Raw genomic sequence first — 27,323 nt, 5'->3', positions numbered from 1 at the left:
TCTCACTGGGTAGTCATGGACGGTGGAAATAGAAACCGATTTAATTGTTGCTGTTTTGTTGTAATATAACTGTCTGAGTCAGTTTAAAAATGTTTATATATTCATTAAATATATAATCGTGGAAGTTTCAGAGTTGACAGTATTTTACGACGTTGTTGCAGTTTGGATTTGTTTACAAATTGTTCGTAGCCAAATTTGTCGTATTTCGTGCCGATCGTGTATTATCACTGTTATGTAATAGAATTTTATTTCCTAAATTAAAGTTGAATAACTTTTTAAAATCCGTTTGTACATGCGCGGCTTTTCTTCTAATTACTTATCTTTTAAATTGTTAATTGCATAATCAGTGACACATTTTAAACAGCATAAAAGATGCATAAAAAAAGAAAAGCATAGTTTATGTAATAATGAAAATACTCATTAAATTTGTCTATTATTTTCATATTATTTATGAAATACTTTTTGAATTATAAATACATTAGAAACTATAATTTTATTGTAAATGCTACATACTGAAACATTGGAAATTTATGAATTTATTATTATGCATGATAAAAAATTTGTATATACATTCATTAATGTAAATCTTATTCATTACATTAATACTAATAAATATATATCAACAACTTCTAAACCATCGCATCTCTGTATCTGTATATAAATATATGACTTCTTAGATGTGTATATATATATATGACTTCTTAGATGTGTATATATATATATGACTTCTTAGATGTGTATATATATATATGACTTCTTAGATGTGTATATATATATATATGTATGAATACAAAAATGAACATTGCCAAAAAATTTATTTGAAGTTGCTTCTAATTCATATAACGATCATGTAATTGGCAGCAACTGTAGTCATCAGTTCTTTGCAAATTATTATGGATATGTAATAGTCAGTTGAAAAATATTGATGAGCATTTGAGTACTAAAGAATGTATACATTTTGTTTTTGGGTTAAGTCATAATTATATCAAATATAAAAAAAAAATAATAAAAAAAAATCTGAAATGTTTCAGATTTTAAATTACGTCCAAAGGGGCGTTTTTTTAACGTTTTGAGTGTTACCTTTATTTATTAAATATCATGTTCTTTGCACTTAAACCATAAAATTCAGTTCAAGAGCAATATCGCAAAATAATGTTAAATTAAGCATATCTTTAGAATTTCCGATATACACAGTCTCGCGAGCTGGAGATAAAAGTATTTTTTTTTCTATATAACGTTGCCATTTCTCGCTTTTAAAGCATTGAGTTTGTAAATCAAAAATTCGTTAAAGTTTTACAAAATATAAAATCTATAATAAAACAAATTCCAAATTTGGGATTTCAGATGCCCATATTCGCAGTAGGATTTCGTCATTCAAAATTCGATGGCTCTATGTACCATTGTTTTATCACAATGCGAGAAATAGACAATCGTTTATGCAGATTTTTCATTATTTAATTTCTTCAAATATAATGCAGGACTCTAACATTTTGTGGCAACAGTTTGAAAAGTGAACCGACGTTTATGAGTCCGACTCAAAATCGCAAAACGAAAACAATAGTCCTTCAGGGACAAAGCCCCTTTGGACTAATAATCTACGTAATGTAAACTAATAAATAATAAGAAATGTAACAGCTGTGCACTTATAACACTGGATTACTTAAAACCGTGCAGAACTGTTTATCACCTTCATGTGTGTTTACATAATGAATTATACTTTCCAATTATGTGCACGGGCTTACTAGTTGCCGAAGCGTCGTTGAACACTGGTAGCTCTGTCGTTGAACACTGGTAGCTCTGTCTGATGCTGCAAACGAACTGGCTACATGGGCAGTTTCTTGGTTTTCCCCATTTGTAACTGGTATATGAGGCAATTTTAAAAATCTTCTACAAGGAGATCCATCCTGTTAGGCAGATATCCCTCGAGGCTTTGCCGTAATTACATAAAACAAACTCATGATGTGCACCTCCTAATTTCTAGAGTTGGTATAATTAATGTGTATATTACCGAGTGTTCTATGGGACAGTAAGCAACTCGCACATGTTTGATTGCTCATGTATTCATATGCGTTATTTAATCTTTATTTTGCTGAATACTATCTACTGGCTGTGAGGATGTAAATATCCGCCATATAGATTTTTGTCATAGAAAGTCTTGTATTTTTTTGTCTGTTTGTTTGTTTATATTTATGGACAGAACAGTAATTATGAGCCACAATGTTAGTCAAGAAAATGCTTTCACCAGGTCACAAATTTTCCAGTGAGCCATCAAATTTTCATTGGAATGCAGACATCAGAAAATACACATAAGTAATGTCTGATACTTATCCAGCACATGTTTTAAACTAGTATATATACTGAGTTTATAGAATTTGGCTATTACTGATGTAATTGATTGCTATACCCAGAAGTGTGTTTATCTGTCACTTGAAGTGCCAGAGTGGATATCAAAGTGATTAACTTGATAGCAATCACCTTTCTATTATCTTCCATAACTAACAATATAGTTTAAAACGAAAAGAGTGTGAGCAATACAAAACAACACGAAGAAGCAAACATCACTTGAAAGGAAACGTCACTTTCGCCAATCTGAACGATAACTTGTTCTTGTTTGGCTTTCAGCCTGTTTACCAAGTGAAGATGGAGCGATTCTCAGAACTGCTCCTCCAAACGTTTTGTTTCGGCAACAAATATCATATGTGATAACAGCATTAAAACTCATCAGGCTCAATCTGCCTCCAAAACTGACCATGATAATCATCATTCCTTAAACATCATACTATCTCTGTCAGGCACGGCAACGTGACGTCAAACATCAAAAAAATCCTTGCGGGTATCCCCCAAGGAAGTATTATTGACCCGATTTGTAATGTCATGCTTTGATGCTTTGGTTGCAATTCTGGTTTACAGAGGGAAGTAATTCCGCTCTTACCAGAGCTTATCACTGAATCCCACGAGGGGCCTCACGCATAAGAGCTCATCAAATTGGTCCACCATAAAGGTGTGTACCTTAAAATAAAATACAGTAAAAATAAGAAAACATTGAGACGCATTGTCTCTGAAATCTCACTGGCGGGTGAGGATGCGATGACAGAAGACTAGCATTGTCGTATTGGGGACATTATATCATTTACGTGAACGATTTCCCTAACTTTCAAGAAGATATTAATTTCCTCTTTGCCAGTTACGCGGACGACACAACTCTTGCTTGCAAGTCACGTCGTCCTAACCATGCACTCGACAAACTCCAAGAAAAGATTCCACTTACTGAGGAATGATCTAGCCGCTGGAAAACCAGAATACAGCCCACCAAATCGAAGATTCTACTCATTAGGAAGCATCGGAAAAAAGCGGAAATCAAGATTCAGGTCAAACAATTCGGCCATCCTGTCCCAAGAGTTAGCAAGGCAAATTATCTTGGAGTCACATTCGATCATAACTTTGCGTGGACAGATCATATGGCACAGGTTTGTGGGAAAGCATACAGAATCACCTTTCAGCTGCTCCACCTACTCAAAAGTGAGTAGCTTTCTCTTCTTTTGAAGACTTTTTCTCTCGGTCATCCTTTTGTGTTATGCCTTTTTCTCTCGGTCAGCCTTTTGTGTTATGCCTCCCCCGCCTGGGCTAATGCTAACGAAAAGGACTGCAAGAGACAAACAGTCCAAAACAAGTGTCTGAGAATTACAAGTGGTGCACCGTACTTCGTTAGAAATAGAAGCCTCCACTCAGACTTAATAAGAATTTTATTGTGAAGCCACTGGGAGCAGGTAAGCTAGGGAAGGAAATAGGCGTGTATAATCGAAATAATAAAAAAATTACGGAAGTCCGGGATGCGTTGGCTGCAAGGGCATTTTCATGGTTTTTTTTCGATGTGGAAAGTAACTAAGAACCAGTTTGCCTTACGAAGACCTCCAAATAGTCATCTTTCCACTTAGACAAATAACCACAACGTGTTCTGCCATAATCAAACAAACCGAAGCATCTTTGGAGTATGCAAGGTGTGACACAAAAAAAACGAGACTGGTCCAATACGTCATTTTACTTACTGACATCATCACCTTCAGAGTAGTTCCTCTTCAGCATTCACTTACTTCTATTACTATTCGTACTTCTGCTTTCGGGGCTGCCGTTGCTGGTAACAGTTCTGGAACGAGGTAATACTTTAAGTAAGATTTAACTTTAAGAAGTAAAACAAGCCGCATGCAGCCAAATCAGGTGAATAATGAGAATGCTCCATCACAGTAATATTTCTGCTGGTCAGAAACTGCTTGACAGATAGGGCCTTACATGCATTATACTGGTGTAACAGCCATCCATCACTCCACAACTGTAGCCTTTTTGTTCCTAATTTTTTCACGAAGACCTTTTTAGTACTTCAATGTAGTAGTATTGATTAACAGTGTGACCACTGAGAACTCATTCAATCATGGTGACAATAATGATCATCTTCCACAGTGTCCCTTTTCCCCTGAAAACCGCATATGGCATTCAAACCACACGTGCATCAGACATCATCCATAATCCTTGGTTAACATTTGAAATGTATCCTCTGTGGCTGATTTCTGAAGTTTCACAAGAAACCTGACGTTGGTTCTGTACTGTAGCATTGGATATAACGAAAGGAGAAACCTGAATAATGTAATATTACTATGTTTACTGTAAGCAATTTTCTTCCCGGAACAAAATTACATCAATTTTATACACAATTACCGCTCGCTCTGCCACTTGAAATTTGGAATAATAAATTCAGCTTTGTTAAATTCTGAAATGAGTAACTGCATTTTAGATACTGAATTTTGAAACAATAAAGCACTCTTGAAGAAATTTAATAGTAATTTCATTTGTAAACTACTGTTGACAAGGAAGTCAAAAATACCGACATACGCCATATACAACACATCTCCCAAAAAATCTTTCACAATTAATCCAGTTTCCCTCTTTTAGATTTTTTTTTTCCAGCTTTATGTTCATCCCATCTTCTAAAACCTATACAGTGTAATATTTGTACATTGATAAACAAGTGGGAAGAAGCTCTTAGTCGAAATGGAGACTTTAAAATTAATCAGCACTGTTAATCAGTTAGTGTCTTTCATTTCGCCATCGACAGGTACGTTGGTTCACTGGGTTACGTGCCTATTAGATCCCCGTCAATGGAAACAATAAAAATTAGATCTTAGGGCTATGTCTTCCAGGGAAAAAAAAGACTGCGAAATACTGCTAACATTGCCATTTTATTCTTAGTTGAAGAAACCGTTCTGGTTTACGCGTACGTTTGTGATATGTTTCTCTAAATCAGGATTTTCGAGAATTCTTATGAATTCGCACGCTTTACATAGAATGGAGAATTACCAGCACTACATTTTTCAACAAAAATACGGAAGTACGTTTGTTGCTGCACCATACACAGTTAATAAAAATGCAGAAACATCTCCCAACTGCGTAATTTTTCATTATACAATCACCACTTTGTCTTTAAAAGCAATGCGGTTACATAAAAGAATGTCGGCTCACTCATTGCAGTATTTCCTTGTCACAGCCAGCTAAAGTCTTAAATCGTATAAGTTAACGAGAAAACTGGTGGGCAATAATTGTTTTCTATAAACAGAAATTTTATATTCTTGCCGTTCCAAATTAGTAGTTACATTTAGAAAAACATTAGGATGTCATATGGAGGCAACTCGTTCAAAATAATTCATCTCTCTAAGGAAAAACTTTGTCGTCCAACGCTGGCGAGAAATTACAATAGGTTTACCATCATTTGTTGGCGATAAAAAAAACGGCGCATGCGCAGTTCGTTCAAAAGATTTTCTCACAGGGAGCCGTTCACAGCCATCCCTGTTTTGAGACTCTAGTCTCTTCTTCCGCGAAACTTGGCATATAATCCCGGAACTATATCATGAGCAAGAAATTCCTTAAATATCAATGAACATTGATTCATCTGCGATTAAAATTATCTGAACTTGGCATCTTCATTCTTAGTTTTTACTTTCCACAAATGTATCACTTATTTTAGTACACATTTTTCGACGCGAATTTACAGCTTTAGCCCGCTTTTAAGCCACGCCCCATTTCATAAGCACTCTACCGCCATGGACCTTATAAGAGATAGACTAACCCAGTGGGCGGGGCGCGCGTCACCGATAAGTCGGCAAGAAAGAGTAGGGACGATCTGGATTACTTCACGTTTGACCTATGACCTTACCTATGACGTTTGTATCACTTAACTCTTTTTAATTATTAAATGTGTTACGTTGTGTAGTGATGAGATTATGAAAGCCACAGTTTTTTCCAAATAGAATTTCATATATCTCGTTAAAGCACTTTTTACTGCATTTCGCGCATTTTTTTCACGCGTAATTCTTGTACAAACTTCTTTACATTAGTAAAAGGGTAAAAACTCTACGCACAAAATTTTTGAACATAATTTATCGTACAAATAACGTAAAATTAAATAAGATTGATATTATGTGTTGCTTTGAAATAAATAAGGTAAAATTAAACAATATCTGATATATTTTTTTTTTTTTTTTTTTTTTTTGAAATTTAATGACCATTTTCAGGCAGTGATTTTCAAAACTATAATAACACTACAAAACAAACATTTATTTAATTTATATCATCATTAACTTATTAACATTAAAGTGGAATATTTATTTTTGTAATTTATAAAATTCGGAGCATAAATTTTTCGTGAAGTGCGATGAAGGGAAAATAAAGAGATAAAATAAAATCCAGAAGCACTCGGATTATATATTATGCCCAAAAGGAACCTTTTTTTAACGTTTTGTGTGTTACCTATATTTATTGAATATCGTGTTCTTCGCCCGTAAACCACATTTGAAACATCGCCTGTAACATTTGAAAACAGCATATCTTTAGAATTTCCGAACTGGAGATAAAAATATTATTTTCCGTGCAGTGTTGCCATTGCTCGCTTTAAAATCGTTGAAATTGTTAATCAAAAATCCATTAAAGTTTTACAAAATATGAAATAGATAATACGGTTAAACAGAATATTAATATTAAAATTAAATGTATAAAATTTAAAGTGTTTATCACTATGATGTATTATGAAATATAATTGAAATAAAATTCCTTTGTAAAAATTGTGCTAAAATACTCATCTGTAATTTTAAAAAAAGCAGCAAAATTTAGAATTTTAAACAAAACTTTCAAAAATTCGTTTTTAACTATTCTAGTATTTTTTACTTATTATACCAATAAAAAGCATAAAAATTGCAAGAGAAAATTGCTTGTTTGAAATTTTCTATTAGTTCAGATTAAAAATATTATTTTCTAAAAGAAGTAGTTACAAATTTCCTTACAGCAAAGGAAAAGCTAAAAAAAATCCAGCCCTCAAAGCATGCAATAGTTCTATATAATTCTTTGGAACGCTAATTATGTTTCATAACTATCCTAAACATTTAAAAATCAATCTCAGTTTCAAAAATAAAAATATGAAGAAATTCTAATTTGTGAAATGAGGCGCTACAACCAGCTTTTTCTTGACAATTATACACGCTGCGATAGGCAACCAATGTTAAATTTCTGCAAGATGTCCCTACTCCTCCAGATGTGATCAAGGTGACAGCCGGCAACGCCTCAGACGAAGGAGAAAACCCGTTTGGGTTAGTCTATTTCTTATAAGGTCCATGTCTACCGCTAGCTTATCAGAAAGATTAAGTTTATCTGATTAAGCCAAATCCCCGAGGCCTCTGTGATTAAGGAGAGGGATGCCTCCTTCGAGGATTTTTCTAAGGGAATCTGTCTTGTATAAACGATAAAATCGGTTCCCTGTTTCACTTTATGAAGGAGATATCGCAGAGATGGTTCGATGTTTTCCGGCTCCATAAAAATTAGGTCTGAAGGCCACTTGACAGTCATGTGTTCGTGAGCGTGGATCTCTGAAGAGCTGCAGTGAGGGGTAGATTAGGGGCCTCAGATCAGATCATATCAGACGAGGTAAGACATAAATTTGGTCTATCAAATTAAATAACAAGTGTGTAAAATACATAAATATTTCCAGTAGTATATACAGGTAATAATGAATACACTTATTGAGCGGGACGTCATCGCATTCGCAGGTAGAAACCGATGCATAAAATTTGAGTTAAGTGCACCTAATGCCCAAATGTTCAGGATATGGCAACTATTAAAATGTTCGTAACAGTATAGGCTATGATCAAAAAATGGCTAGTGGACATTAGGAACGTAAAATGCACTGAAAGTAAAATAAATTTGGCATACCCAGAAGTGAGCCTCTGGGCGCGATGAGATCATTGAATTCACAGTTCATTAGATAGTGCGATTACTGTGGAAGAGACGTTACGAAATGGGGCGTGGCTTTCGACTTAAGGTTTACAAACCCTGGATTTTTTAACTAATTTGATACTGATTTAAGGAGGGAATGCTTCGTAAGTAAATGTTGTTGAATAATTACGTAGAACCTTGAGATTTCTTAAAAATGCCTTAACGACATCATAGTTAGGATCAATAATCAGTACAAAAGTATTCAAATGTAGCAACTAATTTGGGACAGAAAGAGAGTATTATAATGCGTTTTCGTACAGACGGCCTCTTTCCAGAAATTAACCTGTGTTGCCATCACCGGTTTGCGTTGTTGAGTATCAGCATGCCAATGCCAATAATTATAAGTTACGGATTGCCTATGGTTCAAAACCATGTACCTTCACATCAGAAAAATATCTAAGTAGTGAGCAGAAATTGGAAAATTGCGTAATTGGTTATCATGATACACACTAGAGGAAGCTATATTAGCACGAGAAAGTTTAGGGGTTTTATGATTTTAAACTTTTTTTGTAAATATATTGCTTTAGTATTTTTTTTTTAATTCTATAACACATAAATACGACACTAAAGCAAAAAGCGGAAAGGAAAGATTTTGCAGATTAATAGGCTCATTGGCATATGGCACTAATCATAACGAAGTAAAGATTAAATTTTCGAGACGAAATATCCAATGCCAATGATTTAAAAATTTCGGAGTTCCTATGGTTCAAAACCATCTACCTCCACATCAGAATTACTAAAAGCGAGCAGAAATAAGAAAAATTTGGCATAAGTGATTTACTTGATACACACTAGAGGGAGCCACAGGCTCGAGAAAGTTTAGGGATAGAGATGAGAAATAAAAACTTAAGTTTCATAATTTTTTCATAAGTTTTTAGGTTTTTAGATTTTTTTTTTTTTTTTTTTTTTTTTTTGTATTTTATATTTTATACTTTTTTTGGTTTTTTATAATTTTTTATACACAGTACAAACACTAAAGCAAAAAGTGGATAGGAAAGATTTTACGATTAATAGGCTCATTGGCATGTGGCTTGTGTTGGGGAGTGCAAATAATTATTGAGATCGCGATGAAAATATTCTTAGGCAGATTTGAAATCTGCGGGAGATGTGATTCTTAAGTAAACAGATTGATAACTTTGCTTGAAGATCTTGAGAGTAGTAGCAGAGGATGAAATAAGCAATTATATGGCAGCTCGCTGAAGAGACATCCTTCCTTCATGGCGCGGGAGCTGGAACTGATGTTGAGAGGGCGTGTGACGAAATATCCAGCGGGCATGATGTGATTAAATAGTGAACAGATTGATAAGAATGCAGAGGTGGCCACTTTTCAGTAATACTGGACTAGGAGAATGATAGAGCAATTACATGACTGAGTATGTCCTACATGGGCCGGTCGCTGGAACTGAGAACAGAGGGGCATGCTACGCCTTTTAGCTGGAGGATAGATGCCGTATTCGCGACCCATGATTGAGCGAGGTCTTTTCTGTGAGCTGCAAATAGCAAGATCGTAGACCGGTAACTGTGGAAGTGCACGGTTATCAGTCTGTTCAATTTTGAGGAATAAATTTGACTAAGTTTTTTTAATAACAACGTCTATGGGTTTAATGTTAAAATCCGAATGAATCACATCAGTACGGACATAGGCTGCATTAAGGAATAAACGCAGGGTCTTACTTTGGAAGCTTTGAAGTTTTTTTATGTATGATTTTGCAGCTGTACCCTAGATGGTGCAAGCATACAAAAATATTGGTCGAATGATGGAAGTATAGAGAAGATTGTTTTCGATTGACAGAGGGCTCTTTCGGCCTAGATGGGTGTAAAGTTGGGTTCTGAAGGTCTTCGCTTTATTGAGTGTATAATGAGTATGAAGACGCCAGATTAATTTGGAATCAAGTATCACTCCTAGATACTTATATGAATTTAACCAGGGGACATAGTCATCGAAGAACTTTATATTAATGATAGGGTACGGGATTCAGGAGCGTGTGAATATCATGGCAGCACATTTACCGACGTTAATTTTGATTTTCCAAGTAATGAGCCAGTGCTCAAGGCTATGGAGATAACTTTGAACATATGAACATTCAAATGTTTGTGTTTTGTTAGAATGGCCGTGTCATCTGCATAGAGTGCTAGAGTAACACTGGGTGATTTTTGGAATGTCGTTGATAAAGATGTTGAATAAAGTCGGTCCAAATAGACTACCTTGAGCTACGCCACTTAGGATTGGACGGAGAGCCGAAATGATAGAATTAACTCGTACTGAGAAAGAACGATTAGTGAGATACGAGTTAATTATGTGAATAAGTTGAGCCCGAATACCAAGTCGCATGAGCTTGATAATAATAACCTTATGCCAAGTCCTATCAAATGCTTTGGCTATGTCAAGAAAAAGGGCGCCAATAAGCATTTCGCTACGAAAGCCTTCGTGAATGAACTCCACTGTTCTCAGAAGCTGGTGCGTTGTGCAGTGTTTTGCTCGGAACCAAATTGCTCGTCAATAAGGACTTTTTTTCTCCGGAGAAAATCATTCAGGCGTTTAAGTAGCACGAATTCGTAAATCTTTGATAACGAAGATAGGAGGCTGATAGGTCTATAATTTTCAGGATTTTAATAGCATTGGCCAGGTTTCGGAATAGGCACAATAAGTGCTCTCTTCCAGCTTTGTGGAAAATAGCACTGCAGTAACATATAATTTATGAGTATTACTAAGAAAAATAGATAGCTGGTGGGTAGATATTTAATCTCTTTAGGATAAATCTATATCAGTAACGTTTTAATAAACGCTATCGTAAATTAAATGAATTTTAAACACAAATGCAGTGACATGTTGTCTAGAAATCTTCGAAATCAGAGAAATGGGCATTTAACATATATAATATATAAAATGATTTAGGATAAATCTATATCAGTAACGTTTTAATAAACGTTATCGTAAATTAAATGAATTTTAAACACAAATGCAGTGACATGTTGTCTAGAAATCTTCGAAATCAGAGAAATGGGCATTTAACATATATAATATATAAAAATTTATATTTATTCTATTCAATATTTTAAAACATTTTTCTACATACTTCCATCTTTTTCAAATATGATATACTCTGTTTATTACCGCATCGTCTCCTCTATTATTGCTAATTTTTCCGATTGAAAACTGGGAGAGGAAAATATATTCTATTTTTCAAAAGACGGCTTCGATGAGAAATAGAGCATATTATGCACTAAATAATTTCTGTGTATATATTTGAAAGAAGGTATTAATTTTACTTACAATCCTTTTACAAAGTACTTCGTTATTTGCGCATTTATTTTACATTGTTACCGTTAAAGTTAAAATCCATTAAAGAATTCACTGGTTACTTTCTATACTTTGGACATTTCTTCGCGTATTCGTGAGCCAAATGCTACTTCTTGCTTTTCGAATTCTGGACTTTGCAACTGTCGCTCATCGGATCATCTGGCCCCCAAATGCCCGCAAATTCGCAGATATTTATTTCCGCTCTTTAAGAGCTCTCTATTGTATATAGTGTAACTGGTGAATTTTTACTTAATATTCTTTTACTGTTTGTATTCTGTATGTTTTACTTTGTATAGTAGTTGCCAAGTTAGGAGTTTTGGACTTTCCATCACATCCCACATGACCAGTATCATGAGTTGCTTTCAAAACATCGAAGCAAAGGGCTTCTTCTTGTATCATCTCTTCAATTCTACCTCGTATGGAGAACTCTCATCTTCGATCTTCATCATATGCCAGGCCCAGTCGGGATTCTTTGAGGATACTGGCAAGAGCAGGAACGAATCATCCTGCTGAATGGCAAGAAAAACACCAAAGCAAATCAAAACATCATGGTAATAACATAGTGATTCAACAATAGAAAATTGAATTTTACAATAATTTTATTAAAAATAATATCTGATTAATTTTTTCTAGAAATTGCAAGACCTGTATGACTGAGAAATGCCTATAGCTAAGCTAATTAAAATGACGATGGAAAATATAATTTTGAACCCGGGAATATTCGTGCAGTTAAAAAATTTCAAGTTGTTCCGAAAAAAATTATACACAGGCTTAATTAAATTTAAGAAAATTTACACAATACGTATAATTACATAAATTTTATAAAACATTAAGAATTGACTAACGTTATGAATGGTATGCAAACAGATTAGTTTCTTACACAGTTGCAGAATAAAATGTCATTAAATTTGGTATACAATGCAAGGTTTAAAACGTGCCAGTTTTCGAAATAGATCAAAGCTACATTTCAAATTTGTACACTGCACATATACAAACTCACACACACACACACACAAACAAAAAAAAGGGGGGGACAGGTCTATACCTCTCGTTTTACTGGCCCTATTGACAAAATTCAAATTGCGTTTTTCATGTCTCGAAAGCGCGACTTAGGATATATATTAGATTTATATATAGCACTATTTTAACATAGGTATTTTGACACAAAAATCGGACTTTTTCTGATATAACATACCATTTTTTTTACATATTTCGACTCTACGACTCAAATTATGCCTAAATATGAAATTTTGCAAAATTTGGTGCGAAATTTACGAAGAAATTGAAGAATTTATATTGGCGCTTTTGTTTAAATTTGCGGCAACAATAGTTCCCTTGGCGAACTTCTTTATATACGGCAACATATTTTCCTTTTCCGTTTTTACATTGTGCCTGAAAGGAAAAAAGTTACAACGTTCTTTCTTTCAAGTAATGTTCTTTATATTATATTTTTATATTATTATTTAAAATATTTTTTTTTCTTTTTCGAATTTCATTTTAATCGTTTAAGTTCCATGGTTTCCTTCGAATAACTGTTTTAAAAATTTCTATTTACTCATTTGAACTGCGTAGTTTAAATAAGAGATGCATCGTTTATTTTATTTTTTTTTTTTTTCCAAATAGTTTCCTTTAAACTATATTTTTAGTCATAGTTATTATTTTAGATAATTTTTAGACTTTTATTTAAATTTTTTGTGTTGCATTGTCTCTTCAGATAGTTGTTTTAAAATTTTCTATTCATTCATTTTAAATATATTTATTAATATGAATTTTCTAGAATTTGATTTTATTTATTTGAATTTGAATATTTCTTTCGGAAGAATGCTTTGTGACCCATACTAGGATGCGTTTGAAAACTGCATATATTAAAAGAGAAAATACAGTAAAGCACAGTTAACACGCCTTTCAATTTTCCATTCAGAAAAGATATATAAATAAGAGAGATATATATCCGACATTTTAGGATAACTTGCAAACATTGCTTTAAACAGTTTTATCATAGCGCCCATTGCTTTACACAGTTTTATCTTCCTATATTTAATTTCTTAAAATTTTATTCATATTTTAGTCAAATATTTTATTTTTGAAATCGCAATAATCAAATATCATAAAATTAAAAAAAAATTAATTAAAAAAATATTATATTTTATGCAAAAAATTATTTTTTTTTCTTCTTGCTCTTTTTTTTTTTTTTTTTCAGGCATTCTGCAAGTATATTAAAACGCATCCAACTTTTCGAAACATATTGGCATTTCTGACATTAATTTTAAATAAATTTATCGCCTTCCATTTCAAAAAGCCCACAAACGGCCGAGCGGTAAAGTTGCTGAATACTGGTACTTCGCTCCAGGGTTCGAATCTCGGTGAACGGGCTGTTTGCATGGGCCATTTCGTGATATTTTTCTTGTGTAATGTATACACGAGCTGGTTTCGCTTAGAAAGTTCTTCGCGAAGGCATCCCTCCTTTAAGGCAGATAACCCGCCTTTGTCGTAACTTAATAATCCAAATCAATCCATTTCATCAGTATTTAGTCAGAGCCTTTATCAGTCTTTACAGGCTAAGCATTTTGAAGGCGTGAGATGAAAGGAAAGACTGGTTTCATCAAGAGGGAAAACGTCTTTAGCTGGTATCTATATACATCACTGGATAAATTCCGGAATCTTTAAAAAATTCGACTGAGAAATCGTCGGATGCCCCGTTTATGATACGATATGATGTTCTATGAAGTAAATTAAATTTATACAACCATATAGTCGAAACCCAGTCGCTCTTCACTTTAATCTACCACATCGTTTTTCTCTTTTCCGTTAGCACAAACTCAATTGCTGCTATTTGCTGGTGTAGACGTCCAAATGTTTTCTCTTTGAACACCCAACTTCCTTGAAACCCAACTTCCTTGAACTTCCTTGAAGTAGATTCCGCCTTTAAATTTTTGCTTTTCCCCAATTTCCTTCTCTCCTTCTACATTTGTTTTCAGTGCTGACACAAGAAAATCAAGATTTCTAAATTGTTACACTTCCATAAATTTTGCATTCTTGTCAATTTTTTTTTAAATATCATTTACATCAAATGTGTTTCAGATGAAGACAGCTTTTCATTTTCTAGACTTTAAATAAAGTTTAAAGCAAAGTCCAAAGGAATATTTGAATTAAAAATTTTTGTTAAATGAGAAAGAAATAAACCACTCCAGCAGCGCTTATCCTGCCTTTGAGTATCACCGTGTGACCCGATACTTATATCGGGTAGAAAAAATCCAAATCATATTATTTAGAGTTTTTAAGCCTAATAATTTCTAAATTAAAGAAGATTTTTTTATATAATCTACAACACGAGAGAAAATTCTACTTAAATAATTCTTTCTAAGAGGAATAATGTAAAAATTGATATTTATGTATATTTGTTTAAAGCTGGGACAGACACAAACTGTCAACGTCCTGTTTGCTTTAAAAAATGTAAAAATAAACATCAAACATACTTTTTTCACTTTTAGACAATTCGATTTAAGCGAAGTTAAAGTAAAGTAGCAGACGGTAACACGGCGATAATTTACTCTTACAAGGTAAAAATTTACTCTTACAAATATTTTTTTTTAAAAAAAAGACAGAGAAAAGAAAGAAATTTAAAAAAAAGAGTTAAAAATTTGAATAATATCATCTATAATTAAAAAATATATAGATTTTCATATACCATTAATAAATATTTATTACGCATCTTTGAGGGAGAAGTTTCATATAATTAATTCTTTGAAAAACTTTATTCGAATCTTAAGGTCAAAAATAGCTGTGGCAATTCACTGTAAAAAAATCTGATGTGTACACCACATGACTTCCTTGTACGGAATATTAAATTATACGCATTTTTTTCTTGAATTTCGTTTAAATTGATTGGATTGAATAAAATCTACTTCGTCGACAGCGCATAAACCACAATAGAATAAATGCACTCTATAAAATTCACTATATTTGTTTACTATAACAACACTCCCACCATAACACAAGACATCCTCAGGATATCCTATTTAAGTCGCAATGTCCCGGGAAGCAGTTAGGATATCCTGAGGATGTTGATTCTCAGATATCCTGAGGACTTCTTAAGTCAACATCCTGAGGATATCCTATTCAAGTCTCAATGTCCCGGGATATATGAAGATCTCCTCAGGATGTTGATTTTCAGATATCCTGAGGACTTCGTAAATCAACATCTTAAGGATGTCCTGTTCAAGTCGTAATGTCCCGGGATATATGAAGATCTCCTGAGGATGTTGTTTCTCAGATATCTTCAGTACTTGCTTTTTATGGAAGCTCATATCTGAAAGTATTAAAGTAACCTTGTACCACACGCAAGTCATGTTATAAGAATCGAAATCTTACTCTATGGATTACCTATTCTGCATATGAAAATTTAATTGTTATGCATACACTGGTTTTCGTCTTGTATATGTTGGCTGTAAGTATTAAGTAATAATATTTTCAAATTTTTGTTGTTGTTTCACAGTGCCTATTGATCAGAGTACTTTCTTACAAATTATAGGCACGTGTTTTCATCCGTTTTGAGTTTCATATTGAAAGTGTGTTTACGATTAAATTCTAATTGCTACATAGTATATTTTGTAAACATTATTTTAGATACTTTTCTAATATCTTTGAACACAAATATTATTTACGTTACAGGTTAACTCAGAAAATCTTTTACGAAGACATTTATCCTATGAACAGATGGGCATGATGTGCATCCATGCCTTATATGGCATTCGAACTTGAGCCCTTCTGTACGGCAATCAGCCACTATAATCACTTACCCGTCTCTGAGGCACTAATCAGAAATATCAAGTTATAAAAGTATTCTATTAAATTTATCGATAGTTCTTAGCATAGAAATAACTATACTTTGAAACTGCAAAAGAAAAAAATACTTTTTGATCTGTTACACTATTATATTAGTATGAATGATGTTTAGTGCTGTGCAGTAATAAGTAACAATATTTTTTTTTTTTTTTAACAAACGAAATTTTAGTTTACAGACGCAGTTAAAAACTAGTCTGTACGAGGTTTAACCTCCTTTAATTTGAATTTATAAACAGAAGAATAATTTTATTGGGCTAAAAAATTCATTGCAGTTTCTTCGTTCATTTTCTGGTAAGTTCTTTAATAATGAGAATTAGTCTTTCAAAGCGACTGAGGTAAGAAGTAACTTAGTTTTTACCTCTCTGTAATAGGAAAATAAGGTTTGAGAATGGGAAGAACTAACATTAAGTTCCTACTCTCCTCAAACCTCACTTTGCTACCTCTTTAACCATACAAATATTCGGTCTTTGCTAAACAAAGCGCGAAAAAAATATATTTAGCGCTCTGCAGTCTTATACGTTATGCCGACAATGCTACATGACTCCTCATAATTTAAAAATAATTGCTGCTTTATTAATTTATTTGTAACATCCAGAAAATGCAGTAAACACGTTTCTTCAAGGTATATAACACAAAGTTAAATGTTGTTATGAAAATTCAAAATTAGATAACGGATTAAATAGATGTTCAAACTTTAAATTAAAATGATTTAATTTTTAAATTAAACGCGTTCTTTAAACTCAGCAGTTTTATTACTTTATTTTATACTATAAATAACAATTGAAGTTGAAAATCTTAAAGTTTCGTTTCCATTATTATCATTGTCCGTAAAACTGCTTCTTAAATTTTCTTTGCTTTTGAGAAACCGAGCTCCGCTCAGAATGTAACACCTCTGAGCACTTTTTCTGTAGCCGATGCCCCAAGAAGATTTCTCTTTTGTTAACGTGGCAGATTTATGTGTCAGACCTTCCCTTCTTTTGTATCCCCCTACAAGGGAAACATCCCTTCACATCCCTTTTCAACAAAGGACGCAGAACGCCCCCAACGGTTTTAATTGCTCCGTAATAGTGATATCCTTGAAGAACCCCACAAAGTGGAAAGTACACGTACTTACTTTCTGATTTCCAGAATTTAGCTATTCTGCTAAACGTTAATAGCCGTCGTTCCAAATTCTCTTTCAGTTACGAAATGTCTTGCTGACGCTTGCAAGCGTTACATTGACAGAGTGTGAAAAGTAAGTTTCTAAATGTTTCCTTTATTCTACAAAAATGATCAGAACTAAAAAAAAATTATCTCAGATATCTAAAAGACGGATTTACAGCAGAATAAATCAACGTATATTATCGGATTCGTCAGAAGATGAAGTAGTATTTAATTATGAAAAAGGACTGTGTCGAATTTTCGCACTAGCAAATATTCTTTAAGTTCCATTTCAAACTGTGATTCGAAATATGAACTTTTTTGTCTCAAGAAGAACTGACTGATGACGATTACCAAAACGATTATCCCATTTTAAGGAATATTCCAAATATAGGACTAATAAATATTCCGTTAGACTTTATGTTCCTTGTGTGCTTAGGAGTAGCACAAAAAATGATTACTATTAGGATAGGCGGAGGCACCTTACAAGCACAAATGCTGAACTAATTTTTTTTTTTAAATAACCAGTTTTTAAAGCCTTATGTACCAATTGAATTTGCAAGAAAACCAAGGAACCAACTCTAAAAGAATTGAAACACCGGAAAGCTACAGAATACCGTCAATTTTTACTGTACACTAGCTCACTTATTTATTATTATTATTATTATTTTTATTTAACAAAAAGCTACATGATCATTTTTTACTACTTCATATTTCGATTAGACTCTTATGCAAAATATAGAATCAGACGGCAATTGATGAATACGCACAGTCTCTATTAAAACTCTTCGTAGTAAATTTTGGGCTTTATTATGAAAAACAGTATATTGCTCATAATGTTCACGGCCTACTGCATATTTGCGAAGATGTAAAAATGTTTGGGCCGTTAGATAATTACAGTGCATTTAAATTTGAAAGCTATATATCTTCTATAAAAAAAATTGATTAGAAAATCTTCCGCTTCCTTACAGCAAATAGCAAGACGAACTCATGAACTGTTTAATCATATTGTAGCCATGAATAATGATTCAAGCAACGTAACCGACTTAAGTTCAGAATTTCAAAATTTACACACATCTGGTCCACTACTTAAAGGTTATTAAATGCTTAATTTTATTATTGAATTTTGAATACAAATTAACTGAAGTCAGAACTGAATTTGTAGAATAATTTAATTATGAATATATCGAAGAATTCAATTTTGGGCTATTGAATGGTTAAAAATGATCAAAAGATTTTTAATATTTTAAAGCAAAATTTTCTCTTATAATATTTTGTATTAATAATTCATTTCAAGTCTCTTGCTCAGTTTTAGATATATTTACAAATTATTAAATAAATTGAAATTCAAATTAAAAAAAAATTGTATAAATATTCTTAAAATTTCTTATTTTTCCATAGTAACCACAGATGGAGGAGCTGAGACTGTCTGTGGAAAATAAGCAAGTTTCAGGTTATCACAACACCTTCACACACTTTCACTGGAATATAAAGAAGATTTCTGGGGATATACTGGGATGTAACATTAAGCAGTTGAGAGTATGTATTTAGGAGGTTAAAGGGATATTGTAACTAGTATTTCAAATCCTTATAACATCCCATACGCTGTCGGTGGGACCTAGATAGGATGTCCTAAGGATATACTGGGATGTGACATTAAGCACTCGGGAGGATGAGTTTAGGAGGAAACTGGAGTTTAGGAGGAAATTATCCCGTAATAACGGGATGTCCTGAGGATGTAGTAAGTAGAACTTTAAATCCTAATAACATCCCATACGCTTTCGATGGGACATAGATAGGATGTTTTAAGGATATAATGGGATGTGTTTAGGAGGTTAGTGGGATATCTCGGGATGTTCTGAGGATGTAGTAAGTAGGAGTTCATATCCTAATAACATCCCGCACGCTGTCAATGGGACTTAGTTAGGATATCTTGAGGATATCCCGGGATGTGACATTAAGCACTCGGGAGGAGGTGTTTAGGAGGTTCGCGGGATATTCCGGGACGTCCTGAGGATGTGCGCATATCCCGCGAGCAACATCCTCGGGATATCCCAAGGATGTTTTTGTGCTATGTGGGTCTGAATGCACAAAATTTATATCATTTGAAGAATTATCTTATCGTTGCCACATGTTCTATTCAAGTACTATAATAAAGCTAGAACGATGTATGAAAGAAATTAAGCAAACAAAACAGAAAAGAAACAGTTTATCACAGACGATTGAGTATTTCTCATTCAATTAATTCAGTTTTCTCTTTGAGACAAGGAAAAAATACATAAAAACTCAAATATCTGTATTAAAAATTACAAAGTGAATCTTAAACTCTTATTTCCTCGAAAAAATTCCAGAAAGGATTAAGAATGATTTAATTGGCAATAATAAATGAAGGCGTTATTTTTGTTGTTGTGAAGCTTAGTCTCTCTAGATTGGCAACAAATCTACAATTCTGCTGTTTCAAATGTAAGCAAATACTATGTCCGCCATGTTATTTAAAACTTAACCGCACTTAAACAGCTTTTAAATTGTTGATAAATGTACAAATATTGCTTCCAGAATTACGAAAGGCATAAAAACTTTAACCGGAAGATAAGAACAACATAATTCAATCATTTTTAAAGCAAAAAAGTACAATTTACAAACATATAAGAGTAAAGAAACTGAAATCACTGTGCCGAGTAACAGAGTGGATATATATATAAATATAGTATTTATATACGCTTGGTGAGGCCGATTGCAACCAAAATACGAGGTGCACATCTACATGTTATAGCAGTCCTATATACAAAATTTCAACGTTCTGAGGCTACTCGTTTTCAAGTTATGCGAGATACGTACGTACGCACGTACGTACATACGTTCGCACGAAAAATTCTCTTCAGAATTAATTTTAAAGCAGTTTATAATTTCTTTGGAGGAAACGAGTCTTTTATTCTGTCCTTACGTACAGATATCATGCAAAAACATCGTTAAATTGCATTCGATAGCGGTCAAAATGGATATTTTCGTTGAAATATGCTACCTGAAACTTTTTGCGATTACAATAATTCCTTTTTACTTCGTACAAGGAAGTAAAAATCCATAAACCACATTTGGCGTTATTATCGCTCGAAAAAAGATGAAAAAAGATTTCAAACCGCTCAAATATGTAAATTCGTGTATATCTTACGAAATTTTGAATAAAAAAGTCTCATTTTTTGCAGTGGCGTAAATAAGGGTATGCAAGGAATGCCGTCGCATAGGGGCCCTTAAATGTCCTGCTGAACTACATTTACATGTTTAAACTTAAAAGACGGATTCCATTACATATATATAGAAGCTTTAATTCATTTTCCCTTGATGGATTCGGAATTAGAATTTCAATAAAAGAAGATTAATTATTATTTTTATATTTTTTATCTTGTATTTTTTTCCCTTTTGCTTTTCATTTTTATTTTTAGAATTTGTACTACTATAAATTCTTATTTTAATTTTGATATGTTTTGATTTTGTGTTAAACTCCTTTTACACGATTGTTAACATTAATATAGTTGAGGAATAGCCTTGATTTGACGCCAATTTACTTTTAACTTGAAAATCTTTAAGTATACTTAGATAATAGAATTCGTTTTCTTTTAAGTTTTTAAGGGTTCCCTACCTATATGGTGTAGTGACGCAATTCACTGTATGACGCAGATAGGAGGCCCTTGGAAGCACCCGAAACAGCTAAATTCAAGTGTTTGCAAAAGTTAAAATTCTAGCATTCGACTATGAAATAATAACTTCATGACCTACCCCAGTTTAGGGATAGCAGTGAGCGGAAAATAGGAATCCTTTGTATTTCTTAGTTTCAAACCTGAAAATTATTAAAGGTGACCCCCTAAAGGAAAGGTTTCTCCTTTTGCAGTCCCAATTCAAAAAGCGGCGGATGTGGAAATTAATTGTAACCATTTATTATAAAGTATTTATTTATATGTTAATTTGTTTCTGTATAATTAGCACTATGACCGAATAATCAGTAGATATATTTTCTAAGTATATAAGGTATTTCTCCCACTTCCCTAGCCTGCCATCGTGGTGTAACGGTAGCACGCTGGGCCGGTATTCCAGAGGTTCGTGGTTCGATTCCCGGCGAAGGCAGTTGCATATTTTTCATCTTTTCTGCTACTAATTAACCTAATGACTACAAGTGGAGCCCGAACTAAAAGGGTTGTGGATAATGATTCTCCGCACCCAGGATTTGGCGACTAGGTTCCCTAAAACCCTAGTCGCCCTTTAAAAAGGGGAGTATATAAGGCATTTCTCCCACTTCCTTAGCGTGCCTTCATGGTGTAACGGTAGCACGCTGGAACGGTATTCCGGTCGTGGTTCGATTCCCGGCGAAGGCAGTTGCATATTGACGTTAATTTCCCCCTCACCCCCGCTAACTGTGATTGGACTTGATCCAAAAAGAAGGAGAAACATTCTCTCCTTGTATGACTCACTTCTCGCGTTATGCAATGGATAGTAAATAAAGCTTGTAATCATCGATATATTTTTTTTCTTCATATACCTAATAAATATGTTATTTTGTGTTTGCTAATATAATGATTGTGTTCTTTACATCGGCAGCTTGGATTACACTTTATTAAGGTAAGAACTTTAATTCTGTTTTATTCATCTGCTCGTCTCGATTTAGCGAAGTTGTAACAGTAAACAAAAATGAACCACGAATACCTTCAACAAAAGATTATGAGACCGAAAATATGTTTACTTCAACTAAACGCATAAAATATATCGAGATAAGCCATTAAGAATAAAAAACAGAAAAGATACTTTACCATAAATTATCGCTGGATAATCCGAAAAAGGAAATAGCCAAGCCTGTCTTCAAAAGCGAAACAAAACTGCATAGTTGCGTACTGCGCATTCGAAATACAGAAGAAGAAATGGCTACTAGCTGCGAAAATAAATATTCCATCATGAAACTAAACAATAACAACTATCAAGTATGGAAATACAAACTTGAAATGATCCTGAAAAAGGAAAATTTATGGGATTTAATAGCAGATGATACACCAAAAGAAATAAACGTCGAATCGAGAAAACGAGATGAACAAGCACAAACTACCATTAGTTTACTCGTAGAAGACAACCAAATCGTACACATAAGAAATAAAACGACAGCCAAAGAAATATGGAATGAATTAAAGAAAATACATGAAAGAAAGAATCTTTCCAGTAAACTTTACCTTCTGAGAAAGCTGTATACGTTAAAAGCAGAAAACGAATACAAACTCGAAGAACACGTCAACAAAATGCTCGAAATCGTAGACGAACTGCGAGGAATCGGTGAAGAAATAAAGGAAGTCACATTGCAGCGCTCTTACTAAGCGGCTTACCAAAGAGCTACGAAAATCTCATTACAGCTTTAGAAGCACGCTCAGAACTAACGCTGGAATACGTAAAAACGAAACTCATCGACGAATGCCTAAGAAGAAAAGAAGTCACGCGAGCAGAAGAAACGACTGCCTTCAAAACGAATTTTAGCACACAATTCAAGCATTTAAATCAACGAAGATGCAGTTATTGCAAAAAAATAGGACACTTAGAAAAAGAGTGCAGATTCTTAAATAACCACAAAGAAAAATATAAAAACGAAAGTAACTCATTTTTCAAGAATGAAAAGCAAACAAATATAGGAAATTATGGAAATAAACAGAAAACGAAAATTGCTGTAAACGAGGATAAACATGAAGATGAAAACGAAAATAAGAATCATGAGAAGACTGAGAATTACACGTTCGAAGTCACCAGAGAAAGAAAATCTCAAAATTCAAACTGGTCAGTTGACTCAGGTGCTACTTGTCATATGACCGATAACATAAACTTTGTCACCAAATTGGATAGAAGCAAAACTGAGCAGATAACAATTGCTAACGGCACGCAGAAGGTATAGGAGAAGGATACTTATACTGTACAGACGACGAAGATAACGAAATAGAAGTGAGACTCGTAGATGTTCTGTACGTTCCTGACCTAGAAGGAGGATTGATATCCGTAAGAAAAATTACAAAGAAAGGATTCACAGTTGAATTTGAAGAAGATATTTGCAGAATAAAGAAGAAAAATAAAACCATAGGAATTGCTAAAGCAGAAAGAAATTTATATACCGTAGTTGAATCGCAAAGAAAAACAGCCAAAATTGCAACTGCAGAAAGAAGAGAAAATAGTATAGATCTTTGTTATAGAAGGCTAGGACATAAAAATTATGAAGCAATCAAGAGGTTAAAGAACGACGACCTGGCAACCGGAATAAGAATTGACGGAGAAGCCAAAAAGGAAAAAGAATGCGAATGCTGTATCAGAAGCAAAATGACTGAATTGCCGTATCCCAACCTAAACAACCATAGAGCAAAATCAGTTCTAGACTTCATACATTCAGATATTTGTGGACCAATCGGTACGACATCACTAGGAGGAAAGAAATACTTCATAACATTCATCGACGATCATTCGAGATACACAACGATCTATCTGCTAGCTACAAAAGATGAAGCTATCTCCAAATTAAAACAATTTGTAACCATGACGAAGAACAAATTTGGAAAGAAGCCAAAAGTCTTAAGAACAGACAATGGAGGAGAATATACAAGCAAAGAGATTGAAGTTTATCTAAAGGAAGAGGGAATCGAGCATCAAACCTCCGTAGCATATTCACCGCAACAGAACGGTAGAGCAGAAAGAAAAAATCGATACTTAATGGAAATGACAAGATGCCTGCTACTCGATTCAGGACTCAAAAGAGAATTTTGGGGTGAAGCCGTAACGACAGCCACCTATCTACAAAACAGGCTACCATCAAGATCAGTTGAAAAAACACCGTATGAACTATGGAATAATAAGAAGCCGAACCTAAGTCATATCAGAGTTTTCGGCAGCACAGCTTATTGTCGAGTTCCAAAGCAGAAAAGAAGCAAACTAGACGAAAGGAAAAAGGAATTCTTGTTGGATATAGTGACCGTACTAAAGGATATAGAATTTACATGCCACATTCAAACAACGTCGCGATCAGAAGAAGCGTAATATTCGATGAAAACAAAAAAAGAAGAAATGCCTCGTCAATTAAATGATCAGCATGAGGAAATAGAATGGCCTTTTAAAGAAAATAAACTGACAGAACCACGTCCAAATGCTATTACAGAAGAAGTAATTGAAACAGAAGAAATTCCCCTATTACCGAGAAGATCCCACAGAACGACTAAAGGAATCCCACCAAACAGATTCTCATACATGGCTAAGAATGAAGAAATCAAAGTTCCTAAAGACTGGGAAGAACTGCAAACTTTTCCTACCAAAGAAAAGGAACTGTGGCTAAAATCTACGAAAGAAGAAATGGAAGCACTGGAGAGGAACAAAACATGGGAACTAGTCGATCTTCCAAAAGGAAAGAAAGCGATTGGAAACAAATGGACATTTAAAACAAAATCCGACGCTTCAGGAAATATTATCAGATATAAAGCTCGTTTAGTAGCTAAAGGATATTGCCAAAAATTTGGGCACGACTACGACGAAACATTCGCACCAGTCGTAAAGTATACCACAATAAGGACTATTTTGGCAATAGGGGGAGGCAGCTAAAAAAATACACGTAAATCACTTCGATGTAAAAACAGCTTTTCTATATGGAGATCTGAAAGAAGATATATATATGAAGCAACCAGAAGGCTACATCTCTGCTTCAGAAGCAAATAAAGTCTGTAAACTGAATAAAAGTATCTACGGATTAAAACAGGCAGCCAGAAACTGGAATCACAAGATAGCAGAAATCCTGCGCAAACAAGGATACGTTCAAGGAAAGGCTGATCCATGTTCCTTCACACTAATCGAGAAAAACGCAAGAACTTACATAATCGTTTACGTTGATGACATATTAGTCGCGAGCGACAAGTGTGAATCAATTCAAGAAGTTGAACGAATTCTCAAAGAATATTTCGACATTCGAAATCTTGGAGAAGTGTCTACATATCTAGGAATTGAAATCGAAAGAGAAAAAGACGGAAGCTTTAAACTTCATCAAGCTAACAAGATTAAGAGTATGATCGAAAAATTCGACGGAGAGTCACCAAAGAAACTAAGCTATACACCCATGACTACGAATTTTGCGAAGAAACAAAACAACCAGGATGACGTTTTTCCCGATAATCGGAAATATAGGGAAGCAGTGGAAGCACTTTTATATTTAGCAACAGTATCAAGACCTGACATAGCAAATTCTGTTGGAATACTTAGCAGAAAAGTAGAAAATACATCAACATCGGACTGGAACGGTATCATTAAAATCATACGATATCTGAGAGCTACAATTAATTACAAATTACATCTAAAATCCAATGGTGCACCAGTCATCAAAGCTTACAGTGACGCTGATTGGGCAGGAGATACCTCTGACAGAAAATCCACATCTGGATATATATTTCAATTAGGAAACAGTACGGTATCATGGGGAAGCAAGAAACAAATTTGTGTCGCCCTATCTTCGACTGAAGCCGAATACATCGCTCTAGCCTTAACATTGCAGGAGCTACAATGGATTAGACAACTGATGGGAGATTTAGGTTTCGCTCAACAGGAAGCTAACATCGTATTCGAGGACAATATATCATGCATAAATCTTTCCAGAAAAGAGAAAGGAAGCAGTTACACCAAACACATCGATATGAAATATCACTACGTATGTGATCTACAAAATCAAGGGATTGTTAAACTAATACTCTGCAACAGTAAAATGATGTATGCAGACATGTTCACGAAACCTTTGCCCAGACAATAGCTGGAATTTTTATTAAAGGGAATCGGCCTTACTTCGGACAAAACAGCTCATCGAGTGGGAGATTGTAGAGTAATTTATAATGACAGCGATGAAGCTGTACACTCCGACGTTAATTTCCCCCTCACCCCCGCTAACTGTGATTGGACTTGATCCAAAAAGAAGGAGAAACATTCTCTCCTTGTATGACTCACTTCTCGCGTTATGCAATGGATAGTAAACAACGCTTGTAATCATCGATATATTTTTTTTCTTCATATATCTAATAAATATGTTATTTTGTGTTTGCTAATATAATGATCGTGTTCCTTACATCGGCAGCTTGGATTACACTTTATTAAGGTAAGAACTTTAATTCTGTTTTATTCATCTGCTCGTCTCGTTTTAGCGAAGTTGTAACAGTAAACAAAAATGAACCACGAATACCTTCAACAGAAAGAACTTTGCAAGTTAAGAGAAATCGTGATATATTATTTGCAGTTCGTAATTTTCATAATATGTCATTCGGTAGCGTTTAATTTTGTTCATATATTGAATCTCTTACTAGCTTTTCCATTAAATGCAAGTCCAAAAATCAGTCCTAATATTTAATTTGAAATTGAATTTATTAATGTGAATGATTCTTAGAAATTAATATAACATGTATTTCGTTGGTTTCCCATAAACGGCGTATCACTTTTCAAATTGTTGCCACCAAATAATTTCACCCTGTATTATTTTTAAAGAAATTAAATAAGGAAGAATCTGCATGTTCGAATGTATAATTTTCACAATGTAAAAAACGATGGTACTTGCAACCTGTGCAGTGGCACCAAGAGGCAAGTTAAGGGACAGAAACATTTTGGATTTAGAAGCACGATAGCCATTACAAAATAGAAAAGTTAAAGGCGGATCGATTTTTTTTCTCTGTTCTTTACAGTAATAAGCTGGAGGGGGGAA

This window comes from Stegodyphus dumicola, chromosome 11, assembly GCF_044657685.1.
Source record: "Stegodyphus dumicola isolate Sdum_Otavi_A_Nest chromosome 11, ASM4465768v1".
Lineage (NCBI taxonomy): Eukaryota > Metazoa > Arthropoda > Arachnida > Araneae > Eresidae > Stegodyphus > Stegodyphus dumicola.
Note: the sequence above shows the minus strand (reverse complement) of the source record.